We start from the raw sequence: 20,910 nt of genomic DNA on the forward strand, positions 1-20,910 counted from the left end.
CTAAACCTATGTCATCAAAAGACACTACCACATTTTTTTTAATCTATGGCATTTGTATCTTCTTCATAGTGGATTTGACAAGATCAATCTCTGCAAAGAGTTAATATGACTATATCCACTGAAAGTAATTCATCTCATTCGCAGATGGATGTACATTCAGGGGTGGATATGAGCTTTTCGTTGTATTCTTAAAACGATAACTCTAGATTATACCTTTTAGCGAGAAATTTGAAATGTTTGAAAAATTTCATTAATTTGTAGCAATGGTTAAAACCATTAAGGTAAGTGGTTAAAGATCTTGCGAACTGATAGAGGTGGAGAAATAGTTAGTACATATGCAGTTCAAAGATCATTAAATTGATTTTTGAATTATATCGAAACTGACCTCCCCAGAAATTTCAAGTTGCATGTTGATGATTAGTTACTAGTCGTTGCCTAATTCCTTCTATGGTAATACAATTTCAGAATGATGTAATGGTTGGGTACTTAATGTAAATCATTACTAGATTCATGGATGACCTAGTCAAAATCTTAAGAAAAGCTAGAACTGTTAACCATGGTTTGTTAGCTATTCTAAGTGATTAGGGGTGGACCATCCCATAGTCAATAAATGAGAAAGTGTTTGTTCAAACAAATACTACTTTTCTAAGATAATGACTAAGTCTGAAAATAAAGGAGATATTTAATTCTTGATTCCAAAAGTGTTCTATCATCTTATTTTACATATGATGATCCCACTGCCTCTGTTGTCTTGTCACAACCGAAGAGATCAATACCATTTAGTTTTCTTAGACATAATTCACGGTACCTTGTCGTAGTGGGAGAGTTTCTAGGAACTCACCTTCTCATGACTTCGGAGACACTAGTGATTAAAATCCATTGTGAGTTTAAACAAGTAATGAATTGTCAAGATAAGAAACTAAGAAGAAAGCCAAAAGAACTATGGTTTAATCCATTCACATGGAATAACATAAAGTTTTCTATTACAAGGACATAAAAGGAAATTTTCGTTTATAAGTCCATTCAATGGACTTAACAAAACTTCCTGTTCCTAGTATTATAGGTTTAAGTTTATCTAAACCTATGGCTTGTGGTATACCTGGTAATTACTTACTCTAATGCAAGCAACTTACTTTAGTAGGATGCTGAAGCATTTTTCTTTCTAATGGCAATCTATAGAAGCTTCACAACTTCTTAAACATAGATTTTATTTATCTAAGGAAAAGTTTCAACTATTCCAGAAAAGATAAAGCCATGAAAGAATTTCTTAAATCAATAGTGAGAGGTCTTAGATATGCTTTTGTATGCCTTAGACCAGACACCTGCAGTTGAGTGGGAGTAATGAGTAGGTATCAGATTAATCCAGTAGAAGAACATTGGAAGACAATCAAGTAAATCTTAAGATTAAGAAGAGGAACTATATGTTAGTCTATAAGGGTGTGTTTAAAACTCTTAGACTACACCATATCAGATTTCGAAATTTTCCTTTGTGCTAGTAAATCTTTCTGATAAGATGGTGGTTACTCTGGGGGTGGAATAGTGATTTCGGATAAGTGTAAAAACCTATCTGAAGTCTCTAGGTTTACCAGGAAGAGACTAAATGTTAAAGTTACAGGAAAGGTACTTATTCAGTCTAAGGAAAGTTCTATACATCTTTGGCACCATTCCAAATTGCCTTAAACTACTAGTGTTAATTTCCTGATTAACCAAAAGTAGTTGCCAAAGGTATAGAATCCAGTATCCCAAGAGAGTAGACATATAGAGAGGAATTTCACATTATCAATGATTTTGTGATTAAAGGAAGAGTAATGGTGGAGAAAAGGTTGTGTTTAATTCAACCTTTCAGATCCTATTACTAGGAGTTTACTACTACTACACTTGATTTGTATATCAAGGTGTTGAGATTATTTGAAACACACTTTTTGTTTTTTATTAGTGCAAGTGGGAGTTTGTTGGGTTTTATGCCCTAAATAAAACTCATTTCAATATAATCAGATTTACTTATTAATATAGATCAGAAATAACATTTCATGTTGCATGGTTCACATGATTTATTTCATGATTATATGTACATAATGTATAAATTTATCTGAAACCCTTTTCACATACTTGATCCTGTTTATTGTGCCGTCAACACATTAGAAAGTAAACATGACTATGTGAATAAGTTTCCTAGATTTATCAAACATAGGGTTTTACTAATATGATAATCTACAACAGAGTTTACTTGCATTTGGAGAAGTGCTATGTTCTTTCCAGAGCATTGGTTAAAGTAATGCTCAAGTTGGATGCATGGAGTATGCATCGGAAGGGACCGATATTGAACTTTGACTTGGATTTAGTAAATTTACCGTAGTATCTATTCAAGTCAATATCGCCTAGTTGATCCTTGATCAAATGATCTTAATCCTGATATGATTAGGCTCAATCTCGAGAGGCTATTCGTGTTCTTTGATTTGTTAGTTAAGCCTACTTTTAGGTCAGGGTGATACGTACATTTTGGGAACACGGTAGTGCAATTGAGTGGCAGCGCTAGCATAAACATGGAATCTATAGCTTCTATTTGGCGAATAGTAAGCAAAGGATGATCTCCTTCGAGCTTGACCAAACGAACATAAATAGTGGAGTACTCATTTCACATAAGCTGAAATATCATTTATACGGGGTCAAGTGTTTTAAGGAATAAATACATTGTAGGGTGTAACGGTAATTTAATTCCTTTACAGTGTAGATCATTCATATAGAGGATCATTGATCAAATTAGGATTACAACAATGGATAACTAATGATGTGTCTATATGGTGGAACATATAGAGCATTCTATATAACTCAGAGTGCAATTCTAAGTTCTATGCGTGGATTCAACGAAGAATTAATAAGTTAGTGAATTTTAGTGCTAAATTCTTGATCTACTTATTGGAAGCTCGGTTATATAGACCCATGGTCCCCGCACTAGTTGAGATAATATTGCTTGTAAGACTCATATAATTGGTTTTGATTAATCAATTATAATTCTCAAATTAGACTTTGTGTATTTGTGAATTTTTCACTAAGTAAGGGCGAAATTGTAAAGAAAGAGTTTTAGGGGCATATTTGTTAATTATGATACTTTGTATGGTTCAATTAATAAATATGATAAATGACAATATTATTTAATAATTATTTATAGTTATTAAATAGTTAGAATTGGCATTTAAATGGTTGAATTTGAAAATTGGCGTTTTTGAGAAAATCAGATGCAAAAAAGATAAAACTGCAAAATTGCAAAAAGTGAGGCCCAAATCCACTAGTATAGGGGCGGCCACTTTTATAGGAATTTACCTCTGATATTTTCATTATTTTAATGCCAAATAATTCAAACCTAACCCTAGTGGAATGCTATAAATAGATAGTGAAGGCTTCAGGAAAATTACACTTTTCTTCTGACACTTCTGATTCAGAAAAATCTGAGCTTTCTCTCTCCCTATCTTTGGCCGAACCCACACTCTCTCTCTTCCTCATTGAGATTTCAAAATTCTTAGTGTATGAGTAGTGCCCACACACAGCAAGTGATACCTCAATCATAGTGAGGAAGATCGTGAAGAAAGACTTTCAGCAAGAAGGATGTTTCGGCATCAAAGATTCAGAGAAAGAGATCCAGGTTTAGATATTGATAATGCTCTGCTACAGAAAGGAATCAAGGGCTAAATATCTGAACGAAAGGAGTCATATTATTCCGCTGCACCCAATGTAAGGTTTCCTAAACTTTATATGTGTTTATTTCATCGTTTTAGAAAGTTCATATTTAAGGTGTTAATAAACATACTTGTGAGTAGATCTAAGATCCTGGTAAAATAATTTCCAACACCTAGGACCTGAACCAGAACGAGACCGAGACCCATGACAGTGATCCAGATCTTGACTCAGGATTCAGGTAACGGGGCCTAAAACAGACCATAGTCGGTGTCTAGATCTGGGACTCATACTAGGACCAGAACCCAGACGAAGAACCAAACCCAAACCCAGACCTAGACCTGGGACCCAAAATTAGAACCTGAACAAGAATCACCGAACAAGGATCGTAGAATAAGACGAGGACCGTGACTAGGACCCGGACCCAAACCTAGAACCTAACACTGACCTAGCCTCAAACCAAAACTGAGATTGGAATTTGGGCCCAGCCACGGTCGTGTACCCAGACCAGAACTGAGACCCGGACCTGGACCTAAATCTGGGACACGATCCCAAACACAGACTTGGACCTATATAGGGATCCGGAAACGAACCTGGACTCGGACCAAGACCCAGACTGGGATCGAAATGCTTGACCTAGATCTAGACCAAGATCCTGACCCAGACCCAAACTTGGACCCGCACTCACGACCCCAACTTGGACCTGGACCCGAAACTAGACCTAAATCTGGGTCCAGACCTGGACACAAACCTTGACACAGACTCGTACTCGAACTCAAACCCACACCTAGATTCTGACCCAAAGCTAGACCCGAACCCGGACCCAAACCCGAACCAAGACTAAGATATGTACCAAAGACTTAGACCCAGAACTGAATCTAGACTCAGATGGGGATTGGAACTTGGGGCTCGGACCCAACCTAGACTAAAACCCAAGACGCGAACCCACTTTCGGAGCCTGATCTGGAACAAGATTGAAATCCAGAACCGAATCCAAACTCAAACTAGGGCTCGAACTCTGACACGAACTCAAACCCAAACTCGAACTCAGAATCGCAAATGGAACTAGAACGGAACTAGGACTAGGACCAGGACCAGGACCTAAACCCAAACCAGAACCCAGATCAAAACCCAAACAGAGATCAAAACCCGAACCGAGACTAGAACTCGAACCCGAACCTAAGTTGGGACCCAAACCCACACAATAACCGGGACATAGACCCAGAATCAGCATAGCGACCTAGGAAACAAAACTAGGACAGGGACATAGTTACCGACCCAGAACCGAACTTGAAACTAGGACCTAGCTCGTGACCCGGCACCAGAAAGGGAACCAGACTGTGACCCGAGATTGGGATCCGGATCTGGACCCAGGGCTTGGACAAAACCCGCAGTCGGTGTCTGGATTTGAGACCCAGCCCTGGACCCAAACCCTGACAAGGACCCGAACCCACACCCGGACCTGAACCCAGTCCCAAACAAAAAAGTGCAGCCAAACCCCTACCCTGTGACCCAAAATTGGAACAGAAACTGGAAGTTGACTGGGACTTGAACTAGGACTTGGACTTGGAATCATAACTGAAATTGGACCTAGATCCAAAACCTTAAGCGGACCAGGACCGGGACTCCAAATCAGACCTAGCCCCGAATTTGGAGTCGTACCCGGATCCCAACCCAAACCCTTGAGTCAAACCCGACCCCGAACATGAGCTCGGATCCAAATATGGAACAAGACTAGGGACACAGAACCAGGGTCGGGACCTAGAACCGCACCCTAGTTTCGATCCCGAACACAGATTTGGACGTTGATAGGGATCCAGATAGGAACCTTGGCTCGGACCAAGACCCAGACTGGGATCGAAATGCGTGACCTAGGTCTAGACCGAGGTCCTGACCCAGATCTAAACTTGGATCCGCACTCGAGACCCCAACTTGGACCTGGACCCGAAACTAGACCCAGATTAGGGTCCAGACCTGGACACAAACCCAGACACAGACTCAAACCCAAACTCAAACCCACACCTAGAATCCGACCCAAAGCTAGACCCAGACCGGGAACAAAACTCCAACCCAGAGCAAGATCAGAACCAATGACTTAGACCCAGATCTGAATCCTGACTTAGATGGGGATTGGAACTTGGGGCTCGGACGCAACCTAGGCCAAGACCCAAGACGCGAACCCACACCAGTAGCCTGATTTGGACCTAGACTGAAATCCCAACCCGAACCGAATTCAGACCAGTACTAGAACACCGACCAAAACTCAAACCCAAACTCGAACTCAGAATCGTAAATGGAACTAGAACTGAAATAGGACTAGGACCAGGGCCAGGACCTAAACCCAAACCCGAACCAAGATCAAAACCAAGACAGAGACCTAAACCTGAGCCGAGACTAGGACTCGAACCCGAACCTAGCCTGGGACCCATACCCACACAATAAACGGGACATAGACCCAGAATCAGCATAGCGACCTAGGAAACAAAACTAGGCCAGGGACATAGTTACCGACCCCGAACCGAACTTGAAACTAGGACCTAACTCGTGACCCGGCACAAGAAACGGAACCAGACTGGGACCCGAGATTGGGATCCGGATCTGGACCCAGGGCTTGGACAAAACCCGTAGTTGGTGTCTGGATTTGAGACCCAGCCCTGGACCCAAACCCTGACATGGACCCGAACCCACACCCGGACCTGAACCCAGTCCCAAACCAAAAAGTGCAGCCAAACCCCTACCCTGTGACCCAAAATTGGAACCAAAACTGGAAGTTGACTGGGAGTTGAACTAGGACTTGGACTTGGAATCATAACTGAAATTGGACCTAGATCAACAACCGTAAGCGGACCAGGACCCGGACTCCAAATCAGACCTAGCCCCGAATTTGGAGCCGTACCCGGATCCCAACCCAAACCTTGACTCAAACCCGACCCCGAACATGAGCTCGGATCCAAATATGGAACTAGACTAGGGACACAGAACCAGGGTCGGGACCTAGAACCGCACCCTAGTCTCGATCCTGAACCCAAACTCAAAAATGGGACCTAGGACCTGAACCAGATTCAGACCGAGACCCGTGACAGTGATCCAGATCTTGACTCGGGATACGAGTAATGGTGCCTAGAACAGATCAGTAGTCGGTGTCTAGATCTGGGACTCAGACTAGGACCAGAACCAAGACGAAGAACCAAACCCGAACCCAGACCTAGACCTGGGACCCAAAAATAGAACCTGAACAAGAATCGCCGAACCAGGACCGTAGAACAAGACTAGGACAGTGACCAGGACCCTGAAGTAGACCTAGAACCAAACACAGACCTAGCCTCAGACCCAAACTGAGACTGGAACTCAGGCCCAGACACGGTCGTGTACCCAGACCGGAACTGAGACCCGGACCTAGACCTAAATTTGGGACACGATCCCAAACACAGACTTGGACCTAGATAGGGATCAGAATACGAACCTGGACTCGGACCAAGACCCAGACTAGGATCAAAATTCTTGAACTAGATCTAGACCGAGAACCTGACCCAGATCCAAACATGGACCCACACTCGGGACCCCAACTTGGACCTTGACCCGAAACTAGACCCAGATCGGGGTCCAGACCTGGACACAAACCCGGACACAGACTCGAACCCAAACTCAAACCCACACCTAGAACCCGGACCCAGACCCAAACTCGAACCCAAACCAAGATCAGAATAAGGGACTTAGACCATGAACTGAATCCAAACTCAGATCGAGATTAGAACTTGGGGCTCGGACCCAACCTAGACTAAGACCCAAGACGCGAACCCACACCCTTAGGCTGATTTGGACCTATACTAAAATCCGGACCCGAACCGAACTCAAATAAGGACTCGAACTCCGACCCAAACTCAAACCCAAACTCGAACTCAGAATCGCAAATGGAACTAGAACCGAACTAGGACTAGGACCAGGACAAGGACCAGGACCTAAACCAAAACCCGAACCCTGATCAAAACCCAGAAAAAGACCGAAACCCGAATCGAGACTAGGCCTCAAACTCGAACCTAGAACGGGACCCAAACCCACACAATAACTGGGACCTGGACCCAGAATAAGAATAGGGACCTGGGAAACAGAACTAGGACCGGGACCTAATTACCGACCCAGACCCGAACTTGAACCTAGGACCCAACTCGTGAACCGACACCAGAAATGGAACCAGACTGGGACCCGAGATTGGGATCCGGATATTGACCCAGGGCTTGGACAAAACCCGTAGTCGGTGTCTGGATTTGGGACCCAGCCCTGGACCAAAACCCTGACAAGGATCCGAACCCACACCTGGACCTGAACCCAGTCCCAAACCAAAAAGTGGACTTGAACCCGTACACTGTGATCAAAATTGGAACCAAAACGGGAAGATGATCGGGACTTGAACTAGGACTTGGACTTGGAATCATAACTAAAATTGGACGTAGATCAAAAACTGTAACCGCACTAGGACCCGGACTCCAAATCAGACATAGACCTTAATTGGGAGCCAGACCCGGATCCCAATCGAAACCATGACTCGGGACCCGAACCCGAATTTGAGCTCAGACCCAAATATGGAGCCAGACTACGGACCCAGAACCAGGGTCGGGACCTAGAACCGCACCTCAGTCTCGATCCCGAACCCAAACTAAGAAATGGGAACTGGGACCTGAACCAAAACCAGATTGAGACCCGTCACAGTGATCTAGATCTTGACTCGAGATTCGAGTAATGGGGCCTGGAACAGACCAGTAATCGGTGTCTAGATCTGGGACTCAGACTAGGACCTGAACCCAGACAAAGAACCAAACCCGAACCCAGACATAGACGTGGGACCCAAAATTAGAACCTGAACAAGAATCGCCGAACTAGGACCGTAGAACAAGACTAGGACAGTGACCAGGACCCAAACCTAGACCTAGAACCAAACACAGACATAGCCTCAGAACTAAACTGAGACTAGAACTCGGGCCCAGACACGGTTGTGTACCAAGACTGGAACTGAGACCCGAACCTAGACCTAAATCTGGGACACGATCCCAAACACAGATTTGGACGTTGATAGGGATCCAGATAGGAACCTCGGCTCGGACCAAGACCCAGACTGGGATCGAAATGCTTGACCTAGGTCTAGACCGAGGTCCTGACCCAGACATAAACTTGGATCCGCACTCGAGACCCCAACTTGGACCTAGACCCGACACTAGACCCAGATTAGGGTCCAGACCTGGACACAAACCCAGACACAGACTCAAACCCAAACTCAAACCCACACCTAGAATCCGACCCAAAGCTAGACCCAGACCGAGAACAAAACTCCAACCCAGAGCAAGATCAGAACCAATGACTTAGACCCAGATCTGAATCCTGACTTAGATGGGGATTGGAACTTGGGGCTCGGACGCAACCTAGGCCAAGACCCAAGACGCGAACCCACACCAGTAGCCTGATTTGGACCTAGACTGAAATCCCAACCCGAACCGAATTCAGACCAGTACTAGAACACCGACCAAAACTCAAACCCAAACTCGAACTCCGAATCGTAAATGGAACTAGAACTGAAATTGGACTAGGACCAGGGCCAGGACCTAAACCCAAACCCGAACCAAGATCAAAACCAAGACAGAGACCTAAACCTGAGCAGAGACTAGGACTCGAACCCGAACCTAGACTGGGACCCATACCCACACAATAAACGGGACCTGGACCCAGAATCAACATTGCGACCTGGGAAACAAAACAGGGACTGGGACCTAGTTACCGACCCTGACCCGAACTTGAACCTAGGACGCAGTTCATGACCCAGCACCTGAAAAGGAACCAGAGGTGGACCCGAGATTGGGATCTTGATCTGGACCCAGGGCTTGGACAAAACCCGTAGTCGGTGTCTGGATTTGAGACCCAGCCCTGGACCCAAACCCTGACAAGGACCCGAACCCACACCCGGACCTGAACCCAGTCCCAAACCAAAAAGTGCAGCCAAACCCCTACCCTGTGACCCAAAATTGGAACCAAAACTGGAAGTTGACTGGGACTTGAACTAGGACTTGGACTTGGAATCATAACTGAAATTGGACCTAGATCCAAAACCGTAAGCGGACCAGGACCCGGACTCCAAATCAGACCTAGCCCCGAATTTGGAGCCGTACCCAGATCCCAACCCAAACCTTGACTCAAACCCGACCCCGAACATGAGCTCGGATCCAAATATGGAACTAGACTAGGGACACAGAACCAGGGTCGGGACCTAGAACCGCACCCTAGTCTCGATCCCGAACCCGAACTCAAAAATGGGACCTAGGACCTGAACCAGATTCAGACCGAGACCCGTGACAGTGATCCAGATCTTGACTCGGGATTCGAGTAACGGTGCCTAGAACAGATCAGTAGTCGGTGTCTAGATCTGGGACTCAGACTAGGACCAGAACCCAGACGAAGAACCAAACCCGAACCCAGACCTAGACCTGGGACCCAAAAATAGAACCTGAACAAGAATCGCCGAACCAGGACCGTAGAACAAGACTAGGACAGTGACCAGGACCCTGAAGTAGACCTAGAACCGAACACAGACCTAGCCTCGGACCCAAACTGAGACTGGAACTCAGGCCCAGACGCGGTCGTGGACCCAGACCGGAACTGAGACCCGGACCTAGACCTAAATTTGGGACACGATCCCAAACACAGACTTGGACCTAGATAGGGATCAGAATACGAACCTGGACTCGGACCAAGACCCAGACTGGGATCGAAATTCTTGACCTAGATCTAGACCGAGAACCTGACCCAGATCCAAACTTGGACCCACACTCGGGACCCCAACTTGGACCTTAACCCGAAACTAGACCCAGATCGGGGACCAGACCTGGACACAAACCCGGACACAGACTCGAACCCAAACTCAAACCCACACCTAGAACCCGGACCCGGACCCAAACTCGAACCCAAACCAGGATCAGAACAAGGGACTCAGACCATGAACTGAATCCAAACTCAGATCGAGATTAGAACTTGGGGCTCGGACCCAACCTAGACTAAGACCCAAGACGCGAACCCACACCCGGAGGCTGATTTAGACCTAGACTAAAATCCGGACCCGAATCGAACTCAAATAAGGACTCGAACTCCGACCCAAACTCAAACCCAAACTCGAACTCAGAATCGCAAATGGAACTAGAACCGAACTAGGACTATTACCAGGACAAGGACCAGGACCTAAACAAAAACTCGAACCCTGATCAAAACCCAGAAAAAGACTGAAACCCGAATCGAGACTAGGCCTCAAACTCGAACCTAGAACGGGACCCAAACCCACACAATAACTGGGACCTGGACCCAGAATAAGAATAGGGACCTGGGAAACAGAACTAGGAACGGGACCTAGTTACCGACCCAGACCCGAACTTGAACCTAGGACCCAACTCGTGAACCGACACCAGAAATGGAACCAGACTGGGACCCGAGATTGGGATCCGGATATTGACCCAGGGCTTGGACAAAACCCGTAGTCGGTGTCTGGATTTGGGACCCAGCCCTGGACCAAAACCCTGACAAGGACCCGAACCCACACCCGGACCTGAACCCAGTCCCAAAGCAAAAAGTGGACTCGAACCCGTACACTGTGATCAAAATTGGAACCAAAACGGGAAGATGATCGGGACTTGAACTAGGACTTGGACTTGTAATCATAACTAAAATTGGACGTAGATCAAAAACTGTAACCGCACTAGGACCCGGACTCCAAATCAGACATAGACCTTAATTGGGAGCCAGACCCGGATCCCAATCGAAACCATGACTCGGGACCCGAACCCGAATTTGAGCTAAGACCCAAATATGGAGCCAGACTAGGGACCCAGAACCAGGGTCGGGACCTAGAACCGCACCTCAGTCTCGATCCCGAACCCAAACTAAGAAATGGGAACTGGGACCTGAACTAGAACCAGATTGAGACCCGTCACAGTGATCTAGATCTTGACTCGAGATTCGAGTAATGGGGCCTGGAACAGACCAGTAATCGGTGTCTAGATCTGGGACTCAGACTAGGACATGAACCCAGATGAAGAACCAAACCCGAACCCAGACATAGACCTGGGACCCAAAATTAGAACCTGAACAAGAATCGCCGAACTAGGACCGTAGAACAAGACTAGGACAGTGACCAGGACAAAAATCTAGACCTAGAACCAAACACAGACATAGCCTCAGAACTAAACTGAGACTAGAACTCGGGCCCAGACGCGGTTGTGTACCAAGACTGGAACTGAGACCCGAACCTAAACCTAAATCTGGGACACGATCCCAAACACAGATTTGGACGTTGATAGGGATCCAGATAGGAACCTCGGCTCGGACCAAGACCCAGACTGGGATCGAAATGCTTGACCTAGGTCTAGACCGAGGTCCTGACCCAGACCTAAACTTGGATGCGCACTCGAGACCCCAACTTGGACCTGGACCCGAAACTAGACCCAGATTAGGGTCCAGACCTGGACACAAACCCAGACACAGACTCAAACCCAAACTCAAACCCACACCTAGAATCCGACCCAAAGCTAGACCCAGACCGGGAACAAAACTCCAACCCAGAGCAAGATCAGAACCAATGACTTAGACCCAGATCTGAATCCTGACTTAGATGGGGATTGGAACTTGGGGCTCGGACGCAACCTAGGCCAAGACCCAAGAGGCGAACCCACACCAGTAGCCTGATTTTGACCTAGACTGAAATCCCAACCCGAACCGAATTCAGACCAGTACTAGAACACCGACCAGAACTCAAACCCAAACTCGAACTCAGAATCGTAAATGGAACTAGAACTGAAATAGGACTAGGACCAGGGCCAGGACCTAAACCCAAACCCGAACCAAGATCAAAACCAAGACAGAGACCTAAACCTGAGCCAAGACTGGGACTCGAACCCGAACCTAAACTGGGACCCATACCCACACAATAAACGGGACCTGGACCCAGAATCAGGATAGGGACCTGGGAAACAGAACAGGGACTGGGACCTAGTTACCGACCCTGACCCGAACTTGAATCTAGGACCCAGTTCGTGACCCAGCACCTGAAAAGGAACCAGACTGGGACCCGAGATTGGGATCTGGATCTAGACCCAGGGCTTGGACAAAACCTGCAGTCGCTGTCTGGATTTGGCACCTTGCCCTGGACCCGAACCCTGATAAGGACCCGAACCCAAAGCCGAACCTAAACGTAGTCCAAAACTGAAAATCGGACCCGAACCCGTACCTTGTGACCCAAAATTTGAACCAAAACGGGAAGATGGCCGAGACTGGAACTAGGACTTGGACTTGGAATCATAACTGAATTTGGACCTAGATCCAAAACCGTAACCGGACAAGGACTCAGACTCCGAATCAGATTTAGACCCGAATTGGGAGCCAGACCCGGATCCCAACCGAAACATGGACTTAAACCCGACCATGAACCTGAGCTCAGATCCAAACATGGAACTAGACTAGGGACACAGAACTAGGGTCGGGACCTAGAACCGCACCCTAGTCTCGATCCCGAACCCGAACTCAGAAATGGGACCTAGGACCTGAACCAGATTCAGACCGAGACCCGTGATGTTGATCCAGATCTTGACTCGGGATACGAGTAATGGTGCCTAGAACAGATCAGTAGTCGGTGTCTAGATCTGGGACTCAGACTAGGACCAGAACCAAGACGAAGAACCAAACCCGAACCCAGACCTAGACCTGGGACCCAAAAATAGAACCTGAACAAGAATCGCCGAACCAGGACCGTAGAACAAGACTAGGACAGTGACCAGGACCCTGAAGTAGACCTAGAACCGAACACAGACCTAGCCTCAGACCCAAACTGAGACTGGAACTCTGGCCCAGACGCGGTCGTGTACCCAGACCGGAACTGAGACCCGTACCCAGACCTAAATCTGGGACACGATCCCAAACACAGACTTGGACCTAGATAGATATCTGGATACGAACCTGGACTCGGACCAAAACCCAGACTGGGATCGAAATGGTGGACCTACATCTGGACTGAGATCTTGACCCAGACCCAAACTTGGACCCGCACTCAGGACCCCAACTTGGACCTGGACCCGAACCTAGACGCAGATAGGGGTCCAGACTTGGACATAAACCTTGACACAAACTCAGACCCGAACTCAAACCCACACCTAGAATAAACCCAAAAGCTAGACCCGGACCCGGACCCAAACTCGAACCTAGACCAGGATTATAACCAAGGACTTAGACCCAGAACTGAATCCAAACTCAGATCGGGATTAGAACTTGGGGCTCGAACGCAACCTAGACTAAGACCCAAGATGCGAAGCCACACCCGGAGCCATTATTTAGACCTAGACTAAAATTCGGACCCGAACCGAACTCACACCAGGACTCGAACTCCGACTCGAACTCAAACCCAAACTCGAACTCAGAATCGCAAATGGAACTAGAAGCGAACTAGGACTAGGACCAGGACCAGTACCTAAACCCAAACCCAAACCCAAACCCAGATCAAAACCCAAACAGAGACCGAAACCCGAACCGAGACTAGGCCTCAAACCCGAACCTAGACCGGGACCTAAACCCACACAATAACTGGGACCTGGACCCAGAATCAGGATAGGGACCTGAGAAACAGAACTAGGACCGGGACCTAGTTACCGACCCAGACCCGAACTTGAATATATGACTCAACTCGTGACCCGACACCAGAAATGGAACCAGACTGGGACCCAAGTTTGGAATCCGGGTATGGACCCAGGGCTTGGACAAAACCCGTACTCGGTGTCTGGATTTAGGACCTTGCCCTGGACCAAAACCCTGAAAAGGACCCGAACCCACACCCGGACCTGAACCCAGTCCCAAACCAAAAAGTGGACCCGAACCCGTACCCTGTGATCAAAATTGGAACCAAAACGGGAAGATGACCGGCAATTGAACTAGGACTTGGACTTGGAATCATAACTTAAATTGGACCTAGATCAAAAACCGTAACCGCACTAGGACCTGGACTCCGAATAAGACCTAGACCCGAATTGGGAGCCCGACCCGGATCCGAACCGAAACCATGACTCGGGACCCGAACCCGAATTTGAGCTTACACCCAAACATGGAGCCATACTAGGGACCCAGAACCAGGGTCGGGACCTAGAACCGCACCCCAGTCTCGATCCCGAACCCAAACTCAGAAATGGGACTTGGGACCTGAACCAGAACTAGACTGAGGCCCGTCACAGTGATCTAGATCTTGACTCAGGATTCGAGTAACGTGGCCTAGAACAGACAAGTAGTTGGTGTCTAGATCTGGGACTCAGACTAGGACCTGAACCAAGACGAAGAACCAAACCTGAACCCAGACCTAGACTTGGGACCCAAAATTAGAACCTGAACAAGAATCGCCGAACAAGGACCGTAGAACAATACTAGGACAGTGACCAGGACCCAGACCTAGACCTAGAACAAAACACAGACCTAGCCTCAGACCCAAACTGAGACTGGAACTCGGGCCGGTACATGGTTGTTTACCAAGACCGGAACTAAGACCCGAACCTAGACCTAAATTTGGGACACGATCCTAAACACAGACTTGGACCTTGATAGGGATCTAGATACGAACCTAGGCTCGGACCAAGACCCAGACTGGGATCGAAATGCTTGACCTAGATCTAGACCGAGGTCCTAACATAGACCCAAACTTGGATCCGCACTCGAGACCCCAACTTGGACCTGGACCTGAAACTAGACCCAGATCGGGGTCCAGACCTTGACACCAACCCGGCCACATACTCGGAACAGAACACAGACTAGGAACAGAACCCAGACGAAGAACCAAACCCGAACCAAGACCTAGACCCGGGACCCAAAATTAGAACCTGAACAAGAATCGTCGAACCAGGACCGTAGAACAAGACTAGGACCGTAACCAGGATGTAGACCCAGACCTAGAACCCAACACAGACCTAGCCTCAGAACCAAATAGAGACTGGAGCTCGAGCCTGGACACAGTCGTGTACCCACACTGGAATTGAGACCCTAACCTGGACCTAAATCTTGGACACGATCCAAAAAATAGATTTTAACCTAGATAGGGATCCTGATACGAACCTGGGCTCCGACCAAGACCCAGACTGGGATCGAAATGCTGGACCTAGATCTAGACCGAGATCCTGACCCAGACCAAAACTTGGACCCGCACTCGGGAACCCAACTTGGACATGGACCCGAACCTAGACCCAGATCGGGGTCCAGACCTGGACACAAACCCGGACACAGACTCGGACCCGAACTCAAACCCACACCTAGAATCCGACCCAAAGCTAGACCCAGACCTGGACCCAAACTCGAACCCAGACCAAGATCAGAACCAAAGACTTTGACCCAAAACTGAATCCTGACTCAGATCGAGATTGGAACTTGGGGCTTGGACCCAACCTAGACCAAGACCCAAGACGCGAACCCACACTCGTAGCATGATTTGGACCTAGATTGAAATCCGGACCCAAACCGAACTCAGACCAGTACTCGAACACCGACCCGAACTCAAACCCAAACTCGAACTTAGAATCGCAAATGGAACTAGAACGGAACTAGGACCAGGACCCAAACCCAAAGCCAAACCCAAACCCGAACAAAGATCAAAACCAAGACAGAGACCTAAACTAGGACCAGGACCCAAACTCAAACCAAAACTCGAACTCAGAATCGCAAATGGAACTAGAACGGAACTAGGACTAGGACCAGGACTCGAACCCCAACCCTAGACCCGGACCCATACCCACACAATAAACGGGACCTTGACCCTAAATCAGGATAGGGACCTGGGAAATAGAACTAGGACCGAGACCTAGTTACCGACCCAGACACGAACTTGAACCTAGGACCAAGCTCGTGACCCGGCACCTAAAATGGAACCAGACTTGGACCCGTGATTGGGATCTGGATCTGGACCAAGGGCTTGGACAAAACCTGTAGTCAGTGTCTGGATTTGGCACCCAGCCCTGGACCCGAACCCTGATAAGGACCCCAACCCACACCCAGAACTAAACCCAATCCAAAACCAAAAAGTGGACCCGAACCCTTACCCTCTGACCCAAAATTTGAACCAAAACGGGAAGATGACCGAGACTGGAACTAGGTCTTGGACTTGGCATCATAACTGAATTTGGACCTAGATCCAAAACCGTAACTAGACCAGGACTCGGACTCCCAATTAGACCTTGACCCGAATTTGGAGCCGGACCCAGATCCCAATCGAAACCTGGACTCGGGACCCGAACCCGAACCTGAGCTCAGACCCAAAAATGGAACAAGAATAGGGAAACCAAACTAGGGTCGGGACCTAGAATCGCACCCATCTCTCGATCTCGAACCCAAACTCAGAAATGGGACCTGGGACCTGAATCAAAACCAGACCGAGACCCATGACAGTGATCCAGATCTTGACTCGGGATTCGAGTAATGCATCCTAAAACAGACCAGTAGTAAGTTTCTAGATTTGGGACTCAGACTAGGACCACGACCAAGACGAAGAAGTAAACCCGAACTCAGACCTAGACCTGGGACAAAAAATTAGAACCTGAACAAGAATCGCCCAACCACGACCGTAGAACAAGACTAGGGCTGTGACCAGTACCTAGACATAGACCTAGAACTGAACACAGACCTAGCCTTAGACTCAAACTGAGACTGGAACTCGAGCCCGAACACGGTCGTGTACCCAGACCGGAACTGAGACCCAGACCTGGACCTAAATCTTGGACACGATCCCAACACAGCCTTGGACCTAGATAGGGATCAAGATACGAACCTACACTCGGACCAAGACCCAGACTGGGATCAAAATGGTGGACCTACATCTGGACTGACATCCTGACCAAAACCCAAACTTGGACACGAACTCGGGACCCCAACTTGGACCTGGACACGAACCTAGACCCAGATCGGGATCCATGCTTAGACATAAACCCGGACACAGACTCAGACTCAGACTCAAACTCAAACCCACACCTAGAATCAGAACCAAGGCTAGACGCGGACCCGGACCCAAACTCGAACCCAGACCAAGATAAGAAGCAAGGACTTAGACCTAAAACTGAATCTAGATTCAGATTGGGATTGGAACTTTGGATTCGCACACAACCTAGACCAAGACCCAAGACGCGAACCCACACCCGGAGCCTGATCTGGACCTAGACTGAAATCCAGACCCGAACCCAAACTCACACTAGGACTCGAACTCCATCCCGAACTCAAACCCAAACGCGAACTCAAAATCGCAAATGGAACTAGAACCGAACTAGGACAAGGACCAGGGTCAGGACCAGGACCTCTACCCAAACCCAAACCCAAATCAAAACCGAGACAGAGACCTAAACCAGAACCGAGACTAAGACTCGAACCCGAAGCTAGACCAGGACCCAAACCCACACAATAACCGGGACCTACACCCGGAATCAGGATAGGGACCTGGGAAACAAAACTATGACCGGGACCTAGTACCCGACCCAGACCCGAACTTGAACTTTGGACCAAGCTCGTGACCCGGCACCAGAAATGGAACCAGACTGCGACCTGAGATCGGTATTTAGATCTCGACCCAGGGCTTGGACAAAACCCGTAGTCGGTGTTTGGATTTGGGACCCAGCCCTGGACCCAAACCCTGACAAGGACCCGAACCCACAGCTAGACCTAAACCCAGTCCCAAACATAAAAGTGAACCCGAACCGGTACCCTGTCGCCCAAAATTTTAACCAAAACTGGAAGTTCACCGGGACTAGAACAAGGACTTCGACTTGGAATCATAACTGAAATTGGACCTAGATAAAGAACCGTAACCGGACCAGGACCCAGACTCCAAATAAGACGTAGACCCGAATTGGGAGCCGGACCCGGATCCCAACCCAAACCTGGACTCCGGACCCGAACCCGAACTTCAACTCAGACCCAAACATGGAACCAGACTAGGGACAAAGACTAGGTCGGGAATAAGAACCGTAAACCTGTCTCGATCCCGAACCCAAACTCAGAAATTGGACATGGGACCTGAACCAGAACCAGACCGAGACGCGGGAAAGTGATCCAGATCTTGACTCGGGATTCGGGTAACGGGGCCTGGAACAGACCAGTGGTCGGTGTCTAGATCTCGGACTCAGACAAGGACAAGAACCTAGACGAAGAAACAAACTCGAACCCAGACATAGACCTAGGACCAAAAATTAGAACCTGAATAAGAATCGACGAACCAGGACCCTAGAACAAGACTAGGACCGTGACCAGGACCCAAACTGAGACTGTAACTCGGGCTCGGACATGGTTGTGTACCCAGACCGGAACTGAGACCAGGACCTGGACCTAAATCTAGGACACGATCCCAAACACAGACTTGGACCTAGATAGGGATCCGGATACGAAGCTGGACTCGGAATTCGATCGGTTATCTAAATTTGCTGGCGATCTGGTGCCTACAGATTTCACCAGAAAGCAGAAATATGTGAGAGGATTGAATACCACAATCAGTCAGGACTTGAAGATTACCACTTCACATGACACTTTGTACAAGAAAGTGGTAGAGCTAGCCTTGATTGCTGAGGAGGCTGAGCAACATGTTGCGAAAGAGCAGACGGTAAAGGATGCCATCATGGCATCGAATCCTCTTGCTAGTGGTAATGTCAGTAAGGGGACCGACGTTGGCAACCCTGATCACAAACGGAAGGTTGAGGCTTCTGGAGCATCAGGGGGTAACAGAAAGTTCTGGGGAAATAGAGGTGGTCGTTAGGGCCGGGGATCCTCAATCTGATCTTATCCCGAGTGTCCTAAATGCAAGAAGTACCATCCGGGTGAGTGTCGGGCCAAGGATGCATACTATATTTGATATGGATTTGATGAACTGGGTGTTTAAGGATTACCTCGATGGGTTCGTGATTGTATTCATTGATGACATTTTGGGGTACTCTGAGACAGAAGAAGAGCATGAGTTGCATCTCAGAACGGTTTTGCAAAGATTATGGGATCATGGTGGATCCGGCCAAAATTGAAGTTGTTCGGGATTGGCTAGCACAGAAATCAGCTACAGAGGTTAGAAGTTTTCTGGGTTTGGCTGGGTATTATCGTCGGTTCATTGAGGGTTTCTCAAAGATTGTTGTACCCTTAACGAAGCTGACCCGAAAGAACCAAAAGTTTGTTTGGACTGATTGGTGTGAGAAAAGTTTCCTAGAGTTAAAGCAACACTTGATTACCGCTCCTGTACTAACTCTTCCTTCTGATAAGGAAAAGTGTGTGGTATATTGTGATGCCTCGAGACAGGGTCTCGGCTGTGTGCTTATGCAGACTGGGAGGGTAATAGCTTATGCTTCTCGGCAGTTAAAGGAGTACGAGCAGAGGTACCCTACTCACGATTTAGAACTCGCAGCAGTGGTATTTGCGCTAAAGATTTGGCGGCATTACCTTTATGGCGAGAAATGCGAGATATACACTGATCATAAAAGTCTGAAATATTTCTTCACCCAGAAAGACTTGAATATGAGACAGAGGCGTTGGCTGGAATTGGTGAAGGATTATGATTGTGAGATCCTTTATAACCCTGGTAAAGCCAACGTAATTGCTGATGCCCTGAGTAGAAAAGGTCAGAGTCAGTTGAATGCTATGAAGCAAATCTCCCAACAGCTGGCAAATGAAATGACTCGAGCTTAGATTGAGTTGGTTGTGGGGCAATTGGCTAATATTACCTGCAATCCACTCGTTTAGAGAGGATTAAAGAAGCACAAAAGCAAGATTCGGAATTGATAAAAACCCGAGCTAGGGTTTCGGCTGGGAAGGCTAGTGACTTCTCAGTAGATGAAACGGGAATGTTGAGATTTGGGAATCGAATTTGTGTGCCCATGGATGAGAACATCAAGAAAGAGATCATGGATGAGTCTCACACGACTCCTTATTCAGTTCATCCAGGGTCGACAAAGATGTACCAAGACCTGAAAGCCATGTTCTGGTGGCCGGGCATGAAGAATGACATCGCTGAATATGTTGCAAGGTGCCTTACGTGTCAGCAGGTGAAAGCTGAGCACCAGCGACCTGCAGGGTTGCTGCAACCACTGAAGATACCAGAATGGAAATGGGAAGATATAGCTATGGACTTCGTGGTAGGTATGCCTAGAACCACGAGACAATTTGACTCTGTGTGGGTCATAGTGGACAGGTTTACAAAGTCTGCTCACTTTTTACCTGTTCGGACGAATT

This window comes from Cannabis sativa, chromosome 2, assembly GCF_029168945.1.
Source record: "Cannabis sativa cultivar Pink pepper isolate KNU-18-1 chromosome 2, ASM2916894v1, whole genome shotgun sequence".
In the NCBI taxonomy this organism is placed as follows: domain Eukaryota; kingdom Viridiplantae; phylum Streptophyta; class Magnoliopsida; order Rosales; family Cannabaceae; genus Cannabis; species Cannabis sativa.